This window comes from Macaca nemestrina, chromosome 12, assembly GCF_043159975.1.
Source record: "Macaca nemestrina isolate mMacNem1 chromosome 12, mMacNem.hap1, whole genome shotgun sequence".
Taxonomy (NCBI): Eukaryota; Metazoa; Chordata; class Mammalia; order Primates; family Cercopithecidae; genus Macaca; species Macaca nemestrina.
This window is the reverse complement of record NC_092136.1, coordinates 82,353,577-82,374,542: the sequence shown is the minus strand read 5'-3', so window position 1 is coordinate 82,374,542 and position 20,966 is coordinate 82,353,577. Positions and strand designations below refer to the sequence as shown.

The following is a 20,966-nucleotide window of genomic DNA, read 5'->3' as shown; positions in this document are numbered from 1 at the left end:
GTGAGTTGAGATTGTACCACTATACTCCAGCCTGGGCAACAGAGACTCTACCTAAAAAAAAAAAAGTTTTCTAGTGCTCCCTTAATTATCCAAACCTGTTAAAAATTGAGAAATAAAATAATAAAGAGGACCCTCTTTTCCTGTTAATCATTACTATAGACATTTGGATTTCAAATCTTGACCTTGGGATATTTACGGCATTTATCTTCAGCAGCATATTAAGCAGCTAAAATTATGTAAATTTGTTTCAAACTCAAGCTGGGTCACTAAGACTAAAAAGCACACTTTTTATTTTCCTGAGTATTGTTAACTAAAAGTAAAAATGTTAAAAGTTTTCTCATTGTCCAGAATGAACTAAAGACTTTCCCTAGAGGACAGGCATGGTGGCTCACTCCTGTTAATTCCAGCACTTTGGGAGTCAGAGGCAGGCAGATCACTTGAGGTCAAGAGTTCGAGACCAGCCTGGCCAACATGGTGAAACCCCGTCTCTACTAAAAACACAAAAATTAGCTGGGCATGGTAGTGCCTGCCTGTAGTCCCAGGTACTCGGGAGGCTGAGGCAGAAGAATCGCTTGAACCTGGGAGGCAGAGGTTGAAGTGAGTCAAGATCGTGCCACTGCACTCCAACCTGGGCGACGGAGCAAGGCTCTATCTCCAAGAAAAAAAAAAGGTAATCTGTTAGATCTGTTAGCAAGATTATATAATGGTACACTTGATGGGAATTAGGAACATACCGATATATTCCTGTATGAACTCAAGTCACTTAACCAGTCCACTTCCTAAGCTGTAAAGAGGAAGCTTTGAATATTAAATGCTTATCTGAAACTATTTGGAAAAGCAAAGTTTATTAATACCACCCTGAAGTATCTGAAGCTCACACTCAATTATTTACATTAGGAACTTAAGCTCCTCTATTAAAAGTAAAATGTGTTTTTGGTTGAAACATAAAATATAAGCAAGTATGGAACTGCATTATACAAGAAATCAAATTCTGAGAGTATCATGACAAAAAAAATCCACTGTTTAAAGAGTAAAGAGAAACAGTGGTGAGCTTGCTGTAGCATTAAAGATACTGAACAGGTAAGATAATTGGATTCTAATTCTGCCCTGCCTTTTGCCATCAATGTACAGAGTGACCAATGGCAAGTTTTAATTTCACTTTGCGCATGCCCATTTCCTTATCTGTAAAACATGGGCTAAAGAATTTGTAAGATTTCTCAGCTCTAAAAAGGGGTCACTATGACCTAAAAGATACTCTATTATAATATCACTTGTTCAAATATCATAAACATTAAGATAACATCAATAACTTAAAAATTCAAGACTTAGGGCAGGAAAATTTTTATTTTCAGAAAATTCTAAAAAACATATTGTCTCAACTTTTAAGTTTCTCCATAACTATCATAATTTTACCACAGCATTGAGCTCTTACTAGGTGTCTCTTAACATTAGACTTCCTTAATATTAGGCCAAACCCTAATTCTAAGAAATATACAGGTTAGTCAGGATATCATGGTTGGTCCTTCTTTTTTTTTTTAGACGGAGTTTTGCTCTTATTGCCCAGACTAGAGTGCAGCAGTGCAATCTTGGATCACTGCAACCTCTGCCTTTCAGTTTCAAGCGATTCTTCTGCCTCAGCCTCCCAAGTCACTGGGATTACAGGTGCCCGCCAGTACGCCCAGCTAATTTTTTTGTATTTTTAGTAGAGACAGGGTTTCACTATGTTGGTCAGGCTGGTCTCGAACTGCTGACCTCATGATCCACCCGACTTGGCCCCAAATTGCTGGGATTACAGGCTCACATGAGCCACCGTGCCAGGCCCGGTTGGTTCTCTTAAGGCTAAAACTGATCTCACCTCATCTCTCACTCCCCTCTCCCTCCCACAACTGCCATGTGTAAACAGTTCACCAGGTAAATTCCTTATCTACACATTTTCAGAATTGATTCATGGGTATAATTAGCAATAAACCTAAAATCTTTCTCAAAGCTTTTGTTATTGTGTAACATACTGCAAAAATACAAATACAGGACGTAGAGGACTACTCCATCCAACTCTTGTAGACTCACCTATAGTTTTAAAAACACAATACTTGGATCTAACCCTGGAGATTTCAACAGGGATGGGTAGGTAATAGCCATATACTTTTAGAGCTCTCTAGGTTATCCTGACACCTCTATTGAAAAAAACCCTTGCTCTAACAGCAATTGACTTCATACTCTTAAATGAGCTACCTATAATTTTAATACAAATCAATGTCCTAATTCTCTTTTTTTTTTTTTGAGATAGGGTCTTGCTCTGTTGCCCAGGCTGGAGTACAGTGGCTCAATCTCTGCTCACTGCCCCTTCCACCTCCCCAGTTCAAGCGATTCTCCTGCCTCAGCCACCCTAGCAGCTGGTATTACAGGCGTACACCACCACACCTGGCTAACTTTTCTATTTCTTGAAGAGATGGGGTTTCCCCATGTTGGCCAGGCTGGTCTTGAACTCCTGGCCCCAAGTGATGTGCCCATCTCGGCCTCCCAAAGCACTAGGATTACAGGTGTCAGCCACTGCACCTGGCCCTAATTCTTTTTTGAGAGATGAAAAGCTTTACCTCCTCTAGACATTCCTAATTCTACTTTAACAATGTTTTCCTAACCTGCAGTGTTTCTCCAGGACACTGCGGTTATTTTTTCAGAAGCTGGCCTCCCCAACTCCTCAAATATTAATTTTATAAATAAAATCTCTAAAGAGTGCAGGATTTCTTCTATCTTTATGGTCAGATGTCTATTAGATATAAAGACAGAAAACTACTCAAACACATGACAAATTATAGAAATCACTGTATTCTACACCTATCACTTTTCAAACACAGGATTTCTTTCTTTTTTAAAAACAGACATAGTCTCACTGTTGCCCAGATTGGAGTGCAGTGACACAATCATAGCTCACTGCAGCCTGAAACTAATGGATCAAGTGATCCTCCTGCCTCAGCCTCCCAAGTAGTTAAGCCTACATGCATGCACTACCATGCCCAGCTCAGACAGAAGGTTTCTGAGTAGTTTGTAGCTCTTTTTCCCTACAATTTGTCTTCCATATAACTCAAACTGACAAGGCTATGGCTTACATAAAGAAATATATTATAAAATGAACAAACTCAAGATAAATTTACATAAGACATGAGAATACACCTGAATCACCAACCACGAAAAATAATTGAAGAGCTTGAAATTAAGCCTAAGTGTAAATCTCTATTAAGCTTACAACATTACAATAAACTGAAGGTTAGAAAGAAAATGGTAGACATTGTTCCTTTTCCTGTACTTACCACCATTACTTAGAGAAGTTTCTAAGTAACAAAAACTTTGAGCCTTTTTCATTGTGGTATTCACGGATGACACCAACACATACTACTTCTGCTTAAAAATCAAACTCATTCATCTTGACTTGTTCCCAGAAACATGACACATACAATCATTTTTTGAAAAAGTGTTTTTCTAATTACCATCTGCATACATCTGAAAGACTGTTTCTAACATGTTTTGGTCATTTTTAATCATTCTGTCTAGCCTTTCTTTGATATGAGGATCTATTTTTTATTCACTCCTAACATAGAGGTGAAGTGCATACCTTCAATGACGCAAAGTAACTAGTTAATTTTGTTTCAGAATAACGTGCAAAGGAAAGGGAGGAAACAGCCCTAAGTATATCAGTATTTTTACACATCAGACACCTTCAGGAAGAAAACACATTTCTCATCTTAGTGTGATAGACTCTGAAAAAGAACACACAGCATTGTTTCAGTGGCACAAGAAAAAAAGTACAGTTCATTTTGAGATACCGTGCGAAATCACTCAAAAGACAAGTAACTTTGGTTTCAGTCACTTAGTTAAAAAAAAAATTTATCCATGACCGATGTTACTCTGGAATCTACTGCCAGACGTCAGAAGGCTTATCATTAATAATATCCTACCCCTCCCCACTTTTCTGAGACACGGGCTCGCTCTGTCGCCCAGGTTGAAGCACAGTGGTACGATACTGGCTCACTGTAGCCTCAGCCTCCTGGGCTCAAGCAATTCTCCCACCTCAGCCTCTAGTGTAGCTGGAACTACAGGGGTACGCCACCATGCCCAGATAATTTTTTTATTTAATGTTTTTGCAGAGACGGTACGGGGTCTCCGTATATTGCCCAGGTTGGGCTTCAACTCCTAGAATCAAGCTATCCCCCTGCCTCTGCCCCCAAAGTGCTGGGATTAAAGGCATAAGAGACTGCACCCGGCCAATATCCCCTTTGAACATCTGCTTTCGCTGGTTGGTTAAAAAAAAAAAGTGTCATTTTAAATTTAGTGTTACTCCTTCAGGCTGCTCCGTCTCTTTTCTTACTTGCAGGGCCAAAGCAACGTCTCTTTCCAGCTTGGCCACCTTCCAACAACGATTTCTTCGGACGCCTTTGTTAATCATTCCTGTATGAAAAATCAGTGAATCTGAAACCTTGGGGAGAGGGAAGGGGGGTTGGAAAACAAACGGCAAAACAAAAAAGGATTTGGGAGGACTACCCCAACTCCGTGGGTGGAAATGGGCTTCTCCGAATAGAGGCGAGGGTCGCCGCCTGGGGTCCTCGCACCTCAACAAAAGACACCAACTCTCTCAACTGTATTGTTAACCGATCTAAATGATACTCCAAGCCCAAAAGTAAACCGACTCTCTCAATCTCTTAGCTAAAAAATGGAGAAGGAAGCGTAGGGCCCCATGCAACGCCTTCAGGAGCTGAGACCGAGGCTCACTGGGCCTCTTGATGCAGCTTCCAGGTGGTCCCGCCCTACATCAGTCCCCAGCACGGCCTCCACCTTCTGGTTCCCAGGTTCGTGCCCGCAGCTATCCGACCAGGTCGTCCTCCACCTCACTGTCCCCACTGAACCACCACTTGACTCCCGCATACCCCTAAAACCTCTGCCGGGCTCCGCGGAATCGTCCCAGTATTCCCAACATGGCGGCCGAGTCCCCTTTGCTCCTTCACTCTGGGCGCGTCCGACTTTGGAGCATTTTGGGCATTGTAGTTCCGGCGATTGCCTCGGTATCCCTCCAGGACGTAAGAAGACTACAGTTCCCACAAAGCACCGCCCCTGAGCATGGCTATTGGGGACGTTTGGACAGAGGGATGATGTCATTGCAAAAGCCCCACTGCATTCATTGTGCTACGGTCTCTCCACCCCCTGCTGCTGCTGGGCTTGCGATTGCCGCTCGCTCCAGCTGAGCTAAGAGTAGCAGCAGCACCAGGGCAGGGACTGACTCCAGCCCTTGGACTCAGGACATCGCAGACCTTGCCTTGCGTGCGTGACTCATTCGCATATCATTTCTGTTTATGCCTGGGGTAGGGAGAAAAATCCCAAACCAGGTGAGTTGAAGTGATTTATTCACATGCTTCTACCAAGTTATTCCTCCCGCTTAGTTCTCAAGGTTTTCTTTTGGGAAGCTGTGAGCGGTGGGGAGGTGGGGGGGATTGGGGAGAGGCTCGCAGGCGCTGCTAAGGGGAAAAGCTCTGTGCAATTTGGGTCACTGCAAAGAACAACTCCAGCAACCTTCCCCCGCCAGAGGACGGGTGCCTGCCAATTCCCTAGTCGCAACTCCTCTCAACCTTTTGGAGACGGGGTGAGGGGGCTGGGCTAGGAAGGATGTTGGGAAGTGCTCTTGGAAAATCAGAGGAAGGCAGAGGTGGGGGACTGCAGTCCTGTCACACACGGCCCGAGAGCTGAGGTTTGAGTGGGAAGGGGTGATGCGTGGGGAGAAATGGAGACAGTGATTTAATGTGGTCGCACTACTTTAGAGCATTTGTATGCCGCTGGGACGAGCACTAGTTATTAATTTTTAAGATGAACGTGCTTAAGTTTTGTGGGGCTTTATTATATGTGTGTCTGTCTATGTCGTTTGTCTCGCCTTTTCTGCTGATTTGAGGTGACAGTGTCCTTTAATGGTGCACTCCGTGCCAGTCAAAAACATTTCACGTGTCTGACGAAGGTTCTTTGAGGCTGCTGGAAGCAGCGTTTTTGTTAAATGTTTTCCGTTCTCCGACTGCTGGATTCAAGATTGTTTGGAAGTGGAGCCGACAGATTTGTGCTTGTGTGTTTTAAATTACATTGCATAGGCTCTTTGCCACTGACAATGGTACCATAATGAGCTGCTGTTTCCTGAGGCATAGTCACTACTCGCAAATAACGGTTTGAAGAGATCGATTAGGGAAGCCGGGTTCCTTTTAACACATTAGAGAAAGGGAAAGTTAGAAGCGCTGTTAACCTTCATTTGGCATTACTGAAAGGTGCCCATGGAAGAGTAATTTTGGTCAGGGGAACCAAGGAGCATAGTAGTTGTTTTGTTATTGTTGTTTTTTAAAACGAACTGACATTTAACAGGACATAAAGCATTCTGACTTATATGATGCTCTTGTAAGAGTTATAGGGATGATTAAGGCAATAAATATGTTACTTTGAGATAAACAGCTGGCTGGCTCCACAACAGATGGGGCCAGTCTTAGCTGAGAGATCTACAACCTTGGAAATGAATGGACCTGGGGTCAACCACACCCCCTCTTGGAATGTCAAAAGAAGGAGAAATGCCAGAGTATTTGCTTAACTCTAGAATGCTAAACCTTTTCATAGCTGAGTCAGACATAAGGGAAAGTCTTTACTGGTTGTCTTCTGCTGCTAAGCCAATTTTATTCATTTTAAATTCAGACCCTTAGGTCTCCAAAGTTGTAGCTATGTGATATTTCGTTAAACGCTGCTTGATGCTGAATGCAAAGGACAGTCCATTGTATGGGCTTTGTAGTAGAGTGATTTATTGGGATGCCAATGAGCAGCTTTTGGATTTGGGAAAAGATCAACAGTCAGCCTTTGCCTCTATGTCTCTCTGTTGATAACTCTCTGCTCTTCTGGACACCCTACCCTTCTCTCCTGTACTTTCCTTTCTCCCCCCCACCCCACCCCACCCCACCCACATCTCTTGAAATTCTGTTTATTTCCCTATCTCTCCATATTCAGTTTACAGTTTTCCTTTGTATTTCAAAATCCCTCCCTTATCACCAGCATATCACATCTCTTTCTCTCCATCTCTCTCCAATCTCAGAACACCCTCCCTGGTCCTCCTTCACTTCACCTGGGAACTCCTGGGTGGATGTAGACTATGTGAATATTTTTGCTGAATCCTCTTTGAGGAGAATTTCTTTGCCTTTTCTGTTTCTTGCAGTCTGTGCTTGGCAGGATGAGCAGCAATGAGCCTGACCCCTGGTCTGGTTTGTAGTTTCTGTGACAGACATAATTCAGCCCCAGCAGCGTGTGAACAATGAAATGCTGCAGTTGGGCTCATGCCACTTTTCCTTTCACTGGCACCTGTATTAGGAACTGCCTGTGGGTTAGCCAGGTTTTTAAATGCTCTACATGAAATGTTCTCATAATTCCCAAGGCATAAGTAGTCTTCAAATGGCTTGCCTTATATAATACATTTTTTCCCCCTCATCCTTGCTGCAGCTGGTGGTGGGAAGGCTGTTCTTTACCCCCTCTTCTTTCCTATTCCCTGTGCAATCCAGGTGGCCAAACTGCCCGTTTGGTTTTTTGAAGATACTTGGAGGACAACAGTTCCACTGCCCCCCACCCCCACCCCCCACCCGGTTGTTTCTTCTCCTTTGTGCAGGAAAGAGGTTTGTTATTTTATACTCTTCTCTTAAGGGGAAGAGTGTGATAGTGGCTATATTTGTTTATGTAACAGCAGTGCTCTTCTAGGTGTGGAAAGTCTAACTGCTATCCATCTGGAGGCAACTAGTGTGACAGGCAGATTCAGAAGCTGTCCTCTTAGACCTTTTATGCACCATCTTCTCATAACTTATTTTCTTCTTCTGAAATACTTCCTTACTCACCAAGGTTTCTTTTATTGTCCCAGGGAGGAGAAATGGGCTGAATGCAGCATTAGATTTGGCCTCATCACTGCTGTCTCTGTGACCTTAAATAACTATTCATTTCTTTCTGCTTCAGTTTACTTATTTACAAAGGGATAATGATCCTTGCTCTTTGGTTTACTGATGTTATAGCCCTCTATAATATGGCCCCAACCTATAATTCTGACAATTTATATTGATTGAGCAGCTACCATGGGCTAAGCACTGTGGCTACATCAGTGAGAAGAAATGCTTCCCCTGACCTCATGGAGCTTATATTCGAATAGGGGATATACTTAATAAATAATTGCAAGTGTCATGAATGCCATTTCCAAAAGGGTTGAGTAGGAGTGCCTGACATGGTACTTTCCCCTTGTCTGGGGTTATCAGGAAAGATTTCCTATAGGAAGTGACACTTGAAGAGACTTGGAGGGTAAGTGGAAGCAGTAATTCAGGATGGCAGTGGGAGATGCTTATAGTGGGACAAAGGTCTCTGGCAGAGGGAACTTCATGTTCAAAGTTCAAAGGGAAGAGTGGTGAACCTGAGGATTTGAAAGGAAGTTAGAGACAGAGCAAGAGGAGAAAGACTAGAATGAAGAATGAGGCTGGAGAGGTGGGCAGAGGCTAGAGAGTAGGCAGTTCTCTGAGCTACAGGTGAATTTTGGTCTTTATCCTAAGGGTAATGAGAACCTAGCCCGGCTTTAATAAACTAGATGAATGGCATATGTAGGATGATATTAAAGTATTATCCTGGCTGTTAAGTAGAGGAGATTGAAGGGAAGACTTGGTCAGAGTCAATGTGTAGAGACCAAGTAGCAAATAATTTTTGTTGTCTGTATGAGGGATAATGGTGCTTAGATCTAGAGTGGTGACAGAGGGTTTAGAGAGACACTAGTTTGTTGTTCTTGTTGTTGTTGTTGTTGTTGTTGTTGTTTTTGAGACGGAGTTTTGCTCTTGTTGCCCAGGCTGGAGTGCAATGGCACGATCTCGGCTCATTGCAACCTCCACCTCCCAGGTTCAAGTGATTCTCCTGCCTCAGCCTCCCTAGTGGCTGGGATTACAGGTGCCCGCCACCATGCTCAGCTAACTTTTGTATTTATTTATTTATTTTTGAGACAGAGTCTCACTCTGTCGCTCAGGCTGAAGTGCAATGGTGCAGTCACAGCAGCTCACTGCAGCCTCCATCTCTGGGTTCAAGTGATTCTCCTGCCTCAGCCTCCCAAGTAGTTGAGATTACAGGCACCCACCACACCTGGCTAATTTTTGTATATTTAGTAGAAATGGGGTCTCACCATGTTGGCCAAGCTGGTCTCTCAAACTCCTGACCTCAAATGATCCACTCACCTCAGCCTCTCAAAGTGCTGGGATTACAGTCGCGAGCCACCGTGCCTGGCAACTTTTGTATTTTTAGTAGAGACGGGGTTTCACCATGTTGGCCAGGCTGGTCTCGAACTCTTGATCTCAGGTGATCCACCTGCTTCGGCCTCCCAAAGTGCTGGGATTACAAGCATGAGCCACTATGCCTGGCCGACACTAAGTTTGAAAATTGTAATTCATAAGATTTGTTGATTGATTGGATGGGGGAATAGGGAGAAAAGGGAGTCATGAAATGACTTGAGTTTTTTCTTGAGCAACTGGGGATGACGTTTTCAGGGAAAGAGAACACTGAATGGGAACCAGATCTTTTTGTTTTCCAGAAGGGAGGACCCTTGGACATGCTGAGTTTGAGGTTCCTGGAAGACATCTAAGATCTTTCACTCTTCCTTTCCATGTGTGGGATGTGGCATGATGGAGTAGAAGAGAGCTCTGGATGAGGCTTTCTCACACTGGGCACTACTTATTTATTAGCTGTATGATGTTGGACATATTACATTTTTTTCCTGAGCTTTAGTTTCCTCATCTGTACAATTTATTCCACTAATTTATACTTATCCCCAGCATGGAAAACAACAGTATACTCAATTTACTTATTTATTATAACAGTTTTCCATGCACTATGCTAGGAAAACAACATTGAATAAGATACTGTTTACTTTGGAGGAATTCACTCAGTTGAGGGAGACAAACATAAATAATCATGTACAAGGAAGTACTTTGGCAATACTAGGCTGGGAGGTGGGGGTGAGGGGTGCGGGAGGCATCCACACCTTTGACCCTAGTCATGAAGGCAAGCAAAAGCTCTCCAGACTGTGTTTCCAGGCACCTAACAGAATGCTTCACACAAATTAGGGACTCTAAATGTTTGTAGAGTGAGTGAATTAACCTAAGTCACTAAGGGCCTATTTAGAAGCAGGAAATACCAACACATTGGAAGAGGACTATTAGTAATAATACAGATGCCAAATGTAAAATACTTTTAAGAGACCCATTAAAATGTATTCTAGGCTGTGCACAGTGACTCACACCTGTAATCCAAGCACTTTTGAGTGGCTGAGGTGGACAGATCACCTGAGGTCAGGAGTTCGAGGCCAGCCTGGCCAACGTGGTGAAACCCCATCTCTACTAAAAATACAAAATTAACTGGGTGTGGTGGTGCACGCCTGTAGTCCCAGCTACTCAGGAGGCTGAGGCAGGAGAATCACTTCAATCCGGAGGTGGAAGCTGCTGTGAGCCGAGATGGTGCCATTGCCCTCCAGCCTGGGCAACAGAATGAGACTTTGTCTCAAAACAAAAAGTATTCTTGACACTTTCAGCTTTTGAAATATTTTGTGATCACTTTTAGGGAAATTCAGAAATATTTCAGATCTGGTTTCTTTTTGGGCTGAACTTCCTTTATTCAAGTTAGTATCTCAAAAAAAATCATTCTAATTGCATAGAGTTCCCTAAATCAATGGGTCTCAGACTTTTGAATTATATAGAAAAGTAAAATTACAAAAAATAAAATTGAATGTACTGTGAACAATAGTTATTTTTCTATAGTAAATTGAAAATGCCTCCTCACTTTTATCTCATAGAAAATATATTTAGCTTTATGAAAAATTCTCTGCATTGTTTTTTTCTCATTTTGTTGCAGAAATGAAACATCAGAATAATGTAATAATTTAGGGAACCATTGCCCTGTTTTCTTGGCTGTGGTGGAAATGTGATCCATCTCCAAATAAGAGCATTTCCAAGTATGGAGGAATTTAATATGGACCACAGTTAATTTATTTTTAGTTTTTTCCCTATAGGAAGCCAACTTTTGAGAACTAGGTAGGCCTCCTCAAGATTAGCCTAATATAGCAGTTCTTAATTCATCCCTGAAAGGTCCTCAGGAAGACCAGGAACCTTTGAGATCATGTTGAATTGTATACGTGTGCATGTTTATGTGCTGGAGTTCATATGTACATGCACATATTTTTCTATCAGTATGTGTGTGTCCTTGAGCAAATTACTTAATCTCTTTGAGCCTCTGTTTCTTTGTAAGACTCTTGTGAGGTTCACATGATGAGATCATGTGTTTTAAATGTCTGACACTATGCTTGGTATAACTGGTGCTCATGGTAGCTGTTGTTAACATTATTTATCCTTTTAAACATTTTATTTATTGGATGATGCTTGTTTAGTATCCACAGTGACAAAATGAGGAAAAAGATAATTTAGTGTAAGTACACAACCTGATTCAATGGGAAGTACACATCACTAGGGTAGAAGTTTTGCCAGAAATGCTTAACTTAAATCTAACCATGGGGCTGGGCATAGTAGCTCACATGTGGAATCTTAGCACTTTGGGAGGCCACGGCAGGAAGATTACTTGAGCCCAGGAGTTCAAGACCACCCTGGGCAACACAGCGAGACTCTGTCTCTCTCTCTTTCCTTCTTTCCTTCTTTCCTCCTTTCCTCCTTTCCTCCCTTCTTCCCTCCCTTCCTTCCTTCCTTCCTTCCTTCCTTCCTTCCTTCCTTCCTTCCTTCCTTCCTTCCTTCCTTCCTTCCTTCTCTTCCTGTCTTCTTGTCTCTCCTTTCTCTCTTTCTTTCCAGAGTCTCACTCTGTTGCCCAGGCTAGAATGCAGTGGCATGATCACAGCTCACTGTAGCCTCTACTGGGCTCAAGGGATCCTCCCATCTCAGCCTCCTGAGTAGCAGGGACCGCAGGTGTGCACCACCATGCCTGACTAATTTAAAATTTTTTTGGGTACAGACAAACTGTCACTATGTTGCCCAGGCTAGTCTTGAATTCCTGGGCTCAAGTGGTCCTCCCATTTTAGCTTCCCAAGAGTTCCCAAGAACTCTACCCAGTTCTTGTCTCTATTAAAAGAAAAAAAATCTAACCATAAATAAATAATCAGATAAATCCAGATTGTGGGACATACTGCAAAATAGCTGGCTTGTGATCTTCAAAAATGTCATGCATGAAAGACAACAAAATGAAAGGTATGAGTGACAGATCTATATTAATGGAGACTAAAGAGATATGATAACCAAATGGAACATGTAATCCTAGATTGGATCCTGGACTTAAAAAAAAAAAAGCTACAAAAGACACTTTCAGGATAATTGGGGAAATTTGAATGGGAGCTACATAGTAGATAATCAGTAACAATGTTAGTTTTCTTGGATGTGATAATGATTCCATTTGTTTAACCTGACATGTTGTAGATATTGGTATTTGATCAGCTGGTGTTCCTGAATGTTGTCTTCAGGAATGTAATAGCAAAGCTAGAATACATCAAGGGCTGCTTCAGGAGCCTATGAGCTGGGATACCACTTTTTGGGACATTGTAAGTGATGTTTTATATCCTTTCTAAATACAATCCTGTATTCTGTGACTGGAAACTTCTACAGCTGGCACTCTATGCTTGACATTACTAGAGGGAGTAATGCAAGTGGAACTTTAGCTGTTTCCAAATCGAAGGGAAAAGGTACATAAATATGTATCTCACATTTGTTTTTTGATTCTAGAATTGACATAAGATTGGCTGGGTGCAGTGGCTTACGCTTGTAATCCCAACACTTTGGGAGGCTGAGGCAGGCAAATTGCTTGAGTCCAGGAGTTTGAGACCAGCCTAGGCAACATGGTGAAACTCTGTCTCTAAAAAAATACAAAGATATTTTTGTATTGTTTAGCTGGGTGTGGTGGCGCACACCTGTGTCCCAGCTGCGGGGTGGGGTGCAGCTGAGGCAGGAGGATCCCTTAAGCCCCAGAGGTCAAGACTGCCATGAGCCCTGATCATGAGACCTTGTCTTTAAAAAAGAAAAGAAAAGAAAGAAAGAACATATGATTAGTTAAAATTCATTACAGAAAAACACATGGACTGTATATGGAAAGTCCTCTTTAATTCTACCCACAAAGATAGTCAACTTTCAGATTTTGATGTGTATTCTTCTATCATTTTTCCTCATATGTGTACTAACCATATTATTGTAATACATGTAATTCTGCTTGTTCTCTTTTGCTTAATATATTTTGGGCATTTCCCCCATGTATTTGCATATTGCTCCAACTAACTGTTTTAATGGTTGTTGGGAACTGTGCCACAGTGAGCCTTTGAGTACCTCATTTTGTTATGAATTTGTGGGAATATTTCTGTAAGATATCTTTCAGGGGGTAGAGATGCTGAGTCCAAGGACACTAGCATCGCCCCCTGATTTAAATTCTTGTCAGCAATGTTGAGAGGGCTAACTCTACATACCTTTGCCAAGTCCATTAGCTACTTGGGCTGACCTCTTTTACTAAGGGAAGCTAGTTGTGAAGGGTGAACAGAATGGGGGCAAAAATTGAATTACGGAGTTCCTGCTCGTTTTTGTGATGGCGGTAATAAAGGTTGATGTATAAATATTGTAGAAATCCCTGGAAGAGAGAAATACATTATCCCTGCCTGCAACACAGTACAGTGTTTAAAAAGTGAACTGAAACAATGAAGCAGTCAAGAGTTTTCCCCAGAGAATTCTGCAGAAAAATTTTATTTTCTAGTTATGGTTAGTTAACTTCACTAAAATGTGGACGTCATCAACCTTGAAATGAAAATAATATCTTCTGCTCACTTCCTCTACATCTCAGTCATGCAACCACATTGCAAAGGGAGAATTTAACCTCTACTTTTAAAATATCTGAAGCAGGTGGTTAAAAGGCACGAGTGTTCATTTTTCTGAATTTCAGCAGAAGCAATCAAAGGGCAGATTTTGGCATTTTTCTTTAGAGAAGCAGGTGTGAGCTTAGGAGTGGTCATCAGTGAGTCACTCTGCCCTAACAGGAACCCTGGGGAAGAGATTGTGAGGATCGCAGCGGTGAATTATTTTCACTCTTTAGCCATTGTGACTGAGTGGAGCAAACAAAAAATTTGAGCTGTTTGCTACATGGACAACTTATCTTTTTTGTTTTTGAGACAGAGTCCCACTCTGTCACCCAGGCTGGAGTGCAGTGGTGCAATCTCAGCTCACTGCAACCTCCAACTCCTGGGTTTGAGTGATTATCTTGCCTCAGCCTCCCGAGCAGCTGGCATTACAGGTGCCCACCACCACACCTGGCTAATTTTTTGTATTTTCAGTAGAGACGGGGTTCCGCCATTTTGGCCAGGTGGGCCTCAAACTCCTGACCTCAGGCAATCTGCCCACCTCAGCCTCCCAAAGTGCTGGGATTATAGGCGTGAGCCACCACGCCCGGCCGACAATTTATCTTTTTAAGCCTCAGTTTCTTTATTATAAAATGGGGATTATTGTGGGGCTCAAAGGAGATGATGTATATAAAAGGGCTTTGGCAAATTTATGTGCACATAAATATATGCTGTTGTCAAAGGGCTCATGTCTCAAACTGAGCCAGTTCACACTAGTCTTTCCTTTAACTCCAATGGCCTGTGTAGGCTGAATGACTTTTTTAAAGGAATTCTGTCTCATGTTGTCTAATTGTTAGTTCTTCAACCAGTGTTTGTGTGCTAAATGCAAGGTCCTGTGCTGAGTATTCTTAGGAAAACAAAGGTGGCACCATCTGGGCGCTTTCGTTCTTCACCACTTTTATTGTAGGAAACTAGTATCTTTTAATGAGAGTCTTCAATAAAAGATGCACTACAAAGTTGCATTGTGGATGCTGTCTTATTCTCTCAATTCTAGGCAGTAGAATTTAGTTCAATTTTTTACATACAAATGAGGAAGCAAGTTTTAGTAAGGTTAAGTAAACTTGTTTTGTCTTTTGACATGGCCTAGCCGTTCCCTCTCACTCCGAAAAATGCAGATGTAGACCCTAGGTAGGCTTTCTGAAACCAAAACTATACTGTTTCTCTAGCTGCTTCCTGTTCTTGCCTTGCCTTCTAATTGAAAATATAAGCTTCATGAAGGCAGGACTGTCTGGTGGCATTTACTTGCAGATGATTCATGTTATTTTCAGGCACGGGGGAATAGTTTCCTGTAGACCTGTTGTTTACTGAAGCCATAATGTAAACTGTCATAGCATCTACTGGGTGCCAGGTGGTTTATGTTTTATTTGATTCTTTTTCCAACTTAACTCGAAACCTCTCAAACCTTTAGGGCAATTGCAAAAATAGTACAGTGAAGCCAGGCACAGTGGTGCACACTGGTAGTCCCAGCTACTCAGAAACAGGAAGAATGCTTGAGCCCAGGAATTCAAGAGCAGCCTGGGCAACATTATAAGACCCCATCTTTAAAAAAAAAAAAAAAATCCCACCGAAAAAAAAACGAACAAAAAACATTCCATGCACCTTTTATCTGGATTAATTTGCTTTTGTCTTTACACACACACACACACACACACACACACACACGCACAGACACAGATGCTTTCTCTAAACCACTTGAAAGTAAATTGCAGATATCACCATACTTTGTCTCTAGGCACTTAAGCACATATCCCCTAAGAACAAGGACATTCTCTCATGTAATCACAATACCATTACTTGGAAACCGTAATATTTTTCTGATTTCCTCAGTCATTCCAATGTCCTTTATAACATAAAAAAATTTTTCTGATCCAGAATCTTATCAAGACTACTTACACAATACAGTTGTGTTCTTTAGTTTCCTTTAATATAGCATATTACCTGTATTAGTCAGGGTTCTCCAGAGACAGAACCAATAGGATGGATGGATGGATGGATGGATGGATGGATGGATGGATGGATGGATAGACAGAGAGAGAGAGAGAGATGGGAAGAGATTTGTTAGGGCGATAGGCTAATGTGATTATGGAGATTGAGAAGTCCCATGACAGGCTGTCTATGAGCTGGAGACCCTGAGATGCTGGTAGCTTAGTTCAGTCCAAGTTGAATGGCCTCGGAAACTGGGGAAGCTGACGGTGGAACGCTCAGTTTGAGGCTGAAGACCCAGAGACTGGGGGGCTGCTGGTGTTAAGTCCTGGAGTCCAAAGGCCAGGTATCCTGGAGTTGTTGTCCAAGGACAGGAGAGGAAGAGTGTAGTGTATTTCAGCTCCAGCAGACAGCTTGACATATTCACCTTTTCTCTGCTTTTGTTTTCTCCAGGCCCCCAGCAGATTGAATGGTGCACACCGACATTGGTGGTGGATCTTCCACACCTAGTCCACTGAGACATGCTAATCTCCTCTGGAAACATTCTTGCAGACACACCCCAAAATAATGCTTTATTAGGTTTCTAGGTATTTCTTAATCTAGTCAAGTTGACCCCTAAAATTAACCACCACAATACCCTTGCCTTTTTTGCCTTTTACGATATTGAAATTTTTGAAGATTCCAAGTTTGTCGTCTTGTGAATTGGATTTGTCTGATTGTTTTCTCATTGTTAGATTGAAGTTAAACACTTGTGGTGAGAATTCTTCATAGGCGATGTTCTATCCCTCCCCATACATCATCGGTGACACCTAATATCAGTTTGTAACATCACTGGTGACATGAGGTTTGATCATTTGGTTGAGGTGGTATTGCCAGATCTCTCCATTGAAAGGGCTACCTTTTCCCTTTGTAATTAATAAAATTATCCGTGAGGTGATATCTTGAGATTGTTTGAGTATCCTGTTCCTCAATAACTTTAATTCAAAAGTTTTAACATCTATTGATAATCCTGGCCTAGGTCAATTGGTATTTATGAAGGGATGATTTTCTAATTCTCTCTTTCCTTCTATATTTATTATCTGATAGATTAGCTTTCAGCCCCCAACCCCCCAACCCCTCCTTTTTTTTTTTTTTTTTTTTTTTTTTTTATGAGACGGAGTTTTGCTTTTGTTGCCCAGGTTGGAAGGAGTGCAATGGCACGATCTCGGCTCACAGCAACCTCCACCTCCCGGGTTCAAGCAATTCTCCTGCCTCAGCCTCCAGAGTAGCTGGGATGACAGGCACATGCCACCATGCCCGGCTTATTTTTGTATTTTTAGTAAAGACGGGGTTTCACCATGTTGATCAGGCTGGTCTCGAATTCCTACCTCAAGTGATCTGCCCATCTCAGCCTCCCAAAGTGCCGGGATTACAGGCATGAGCCACCATGCCTGTCCCCACCCTCACCCCAACCCCCCTTTTTAAAAAAATATCACTTGGACTCATGGTTTCTTTTTCTCACAATGTATTATAATCTATTACTAATCTTCTTGCCTTTTTTCCCCCTCAACCTTATGCTTTCTGATATTCAAATTGTCCTAAATGTAGCTATTATGAGCCTGTCTTATCTATTTGGCCCCAAAAGCAATCTGATAAAGTAGGCGAGATTTTGCACTTACAAGTGATGAAATGAAGGCTCAGAAACTACAAGTAACTTTCCCAGGGTCATATACCTAGTTAGCAGATGTGGCCAGATGAAAACCCAGTTCTGATTAACTCAAGCGGGTCCTGCTACTTGGTTCCTGCTACTCCACACTGCATCGTGATGGACCAGGAACAGAATGTCACTTGTTGAAACCAATGTAAAAAGAAAGCACAATCCTTGCATTGTTGTTGCTAATAGCAAATAATTGGAAATAACACTAAGTGTGTATCCGTAGAGAACTGGTTAAATAAATGGGTATGTATACACAAGGGAAAACTATGAAACTGCAAACAAGAATTAAGGTGTTCTCTAAGTACAGATACGGAAAAATCTCCAAGGATATATTAAAAGAAGGAAGAAAGGTGCAGAACACTATATATTTGTGAAATAAGTTGGGGATAAGAAAATATATTCGATTTTGCACACAGAAACCCTGGAAAGAGGCCAGGCACGGTGGTTCACACCTGTAATCCCAGCACTTTGGGAGGTCAAGGCAGGCAGGTCACTTGAGCCCAGGAGTTTGAGACCAGTTTAGGCATCATGGCAAAATCCCAGATCTACAAGAATATAAAAATTAGCTGGGCATGGTGGCATGTGCCTGTAGTCCCAGCTACTTGGGAGGCTAAGGCAGGAGGATCACTTGAGCCTGGAAGGCAGAGGTTGCAGTGAGCCAAGATCGTGCCATTGCACTCCAACCTGGGCAACAGAGTGAAACTGTCTCAAAAAGACATTAGAGAAGGCTGCTTTAGCAATTGGTGGCTGGTCAGGAGACAGAGGGATGCTTTAAAAAGAGCCCAAGTGCGGGAGCCTACAAACTGGAGTTTAAATTTGTGTTATGGCATTTTCATACTGCATGATCTTGGGCAAGTCGTAACTACTCTGAGACTCAGGTTCTTCAACTATGATAGGGGATGTCTAGTCTCAAAATGTTTCTTCACAAGGTACTTATTACAAGGAAAATAGTTACAAGGAAATTACAAGTTACAAGGAAAATAGTAACTTCACAGTGGAGAAACATGGCAGACAGCACTTTAAGTGATCCAAGTTTACACCAGTGATGGGAGAAATCAACATCTGAGAAGTTCACATTGTCACTTGTGTGGCATTCCTGCCAAAAATACAGAACGTGATCTAATCAGAAATAGCTAAGGAAATATCTGATAAACCCAAATTGAGAAACATTCTACATAAATTTTTTTTTTCTGTATTTTTCAAAAAGGTAAAGGTCATGAAAAACAAAGACTGAGGAATGGTTCTAGATTTAAAGTGACTAAAAACACATTAAAAACTAAATGCAACATATGATCCTGGATTGAATCTCAGAAAAATTTTATTTTTATTTTTTTGCCATAAAGGCCATTATTTGGTCAATTGGTGAAGTTTGAATAAGGATTGAGATTAGATAATAGTATAGGATGAATTTTAATTTCCTGATTTTGATAATTATACCATGGAAACACAAGGACTGTCCTTGTTTTCTTGGAAATACTAAGTATTTCGGGGTAAAGAAATGTCCATACACGGAGGGAGAATGATAAAGATAATGTAATGATAAAGAATGATAAAGAAAATGTAAAGCATTAACAGTTGAGTAATCTGGGTGAAGGGTAATTAGTAGTTTTCTTGAAGCTTTTTGTTAAGTCTGAAATTAATTAAAAATAAAGAGGTAAAGATGGTGAGAGGGGAGATGCCAATACTTAGAGCACAAGGTTTGCTGCAAGGGTAAAACAAGGCTCAGGTCTCAGCATGGTGCCTGTCACCTGGTGTGATTCCCAGTACAGGCTGGCATTGTGGGATGGGCAAAGCCAACAGTAGCTCTTAGCCATCATGTGGGAGCCAAATTAAAATTGGCCTGTGGCATATGGTGACAGTATTGTTCTGAATCCACAATTGGAATTCGTGGTCTGACGAATACTTTTCTCTCTTATTCATAAATTCATTTAATTGCAAAGTTTCTAAAAGTACACACATCAAATCACATTTAGTTATCCACTTAACAAATCATCTCAGGATAGTGTTAAATTTGTGTGAAGCTGTGATTGTCCTAGGAAAGCTAGAGGTAATGGTCACTTTCCATCCGGGCTATTTTGGGGCCAGTACTAGCATTTGGGCAACTATCTCTGACCTTTTCTTCCCTTTCCTCTCCCTCAACCCAACACCCAGTTTCTGATTTTGTTGCAGAGAGCTATTTTAGTTAGCCATGTTAAATGTTAATTGTTTTGGCAGACAAAAGAAACTTGAATAAGCTTTTCCTTCCAAAACTCAAGAACTTTGCTTTCTAAGAGCTAACATTGGAAAGAATGTTTCTGGCCTGGAAAATTTAGGTAGCAACCTGAAAAGGAATTCATGTCCTACAGGAATTGGAAGTGGCGTAGAGAGCTCAATTTCTTTTGAGAGAGATTAAAATATATACTTCTGTCTGAAATAGTAATAAATATCTATTTTTCATCTTTTTGCTAACAGCCTCAAAATATGAATGATTAAATTCAAAATAGATTTAGCACTAAAAAAAACCAAAAACCCTCAAGTGATCCGGATTTTAAAACATTTCTGAGATATCAGAAGGACTATTTTGCTGAGTAAGAAGATCCTTAGTGTAACATTTAAGCCTGTCCCTTTGAAGTCACAAAATGTCTACCTTCTGGAGGAGCTATGGCTGTATAACTCAAGATTCCAAATTCAGTGATACAAATCTGTACTTACTGTTACTGCTGTAGAACTGTCCTGTTTTGACTATTACCTGCCACAAATTGTTTGGTCTTAGAATTCTGCATGCTTTTTGCTTTTAAAATTATGGTCAGGAAGCAATATGCAAGTATAGTAAGTTACTTTCATTCTGTAACTTTATAATAATAATATTGGCAAACTTTTTTTTTAGTTTATGACCTGCCAAGCACTATGCTAACATGTTATATCATTTAATTTTGGTAAAAATCACATGAGAAAACTGAATCTCTGAAAACTGAAGTAGGAAGCCTAAGATCATATGACTAGCTAAGAGGCAGATCCAGGACCAGAAATCAAGACTTACTGAAGAGCCTGTGCTGTGTGATTTTTCTGCTGGACAATTTGCAATTTTATGTGGAAGATGATTCATTTTTTCACCTTATAATCTTTAAAACTGTGTCCTTTTTTACTTGATAAGTATTTATTGAGAGCCCATCACATGTCAGGCACCTTGAGAACTATAGAGATGGTTGAAACACATCTTTATGATTAAGGTGTTCACCTAGCAGCATTATTCACCATAGCCAAAAGATGGAAGCACCCCAAGTGCCCATTGAAGGATGAATGGATAAGCGAAGTATGGTATTTACATACAGTGGAATATTCCTCAGCTTTAAAAAGGAAGGAAGTTGTGACACATGCTGCAACATGGATGACCTTGAAGATGTTATGCTAAGTGAAATAAAAGCCAGTCACAAA

General features: G+C 41.3%; 1 protein-coding gene and 1 long non-coding RNA gene across 5 annotated transcripts in view; one reads left to right on the top strand and one right to left on the bottom strand.

Moving 5' to 3' along the window:
* Positions 1–1,523: 1,523 nt before the first annotated feature.
* Positions 1,524–5,060, bottom strand: LOC105468832 (uncharacterized). Its single transcript, XR_979630.2, has 2 exons — positions 4,920–5,060; positions 1,524–4,443 (listed from the first exon to the last, which is right to left on the bottom strand). It is a non-coding gene; the product is annotated as an uncharacterized lncRNA (long non-coding RNA).
* A 108-nt stretch (positions 5,061–5,168) lies between these two features.
* LOC105468830 (RAB30, member RAS oncogene family) overlaps positions 5,169–20,966 on the top strand; it is a 94,392-nt gene continuing 78,594 nt past the window's right edge. For 3 of the 4 annotated variants that reach the window (XM_011719224.3, XM_071075367.1, XM_024788813.2), the window contains exon 1: positions 5,169–5,375. The gene's annotated coding sequence lies outside the window, so the exon portion shown is untranslated. The remainder of the gene's footprint in view (positions 5,376–20,966) is intronic. The other variant, XM_011719233.3, reaches the window with a different exon arrangement.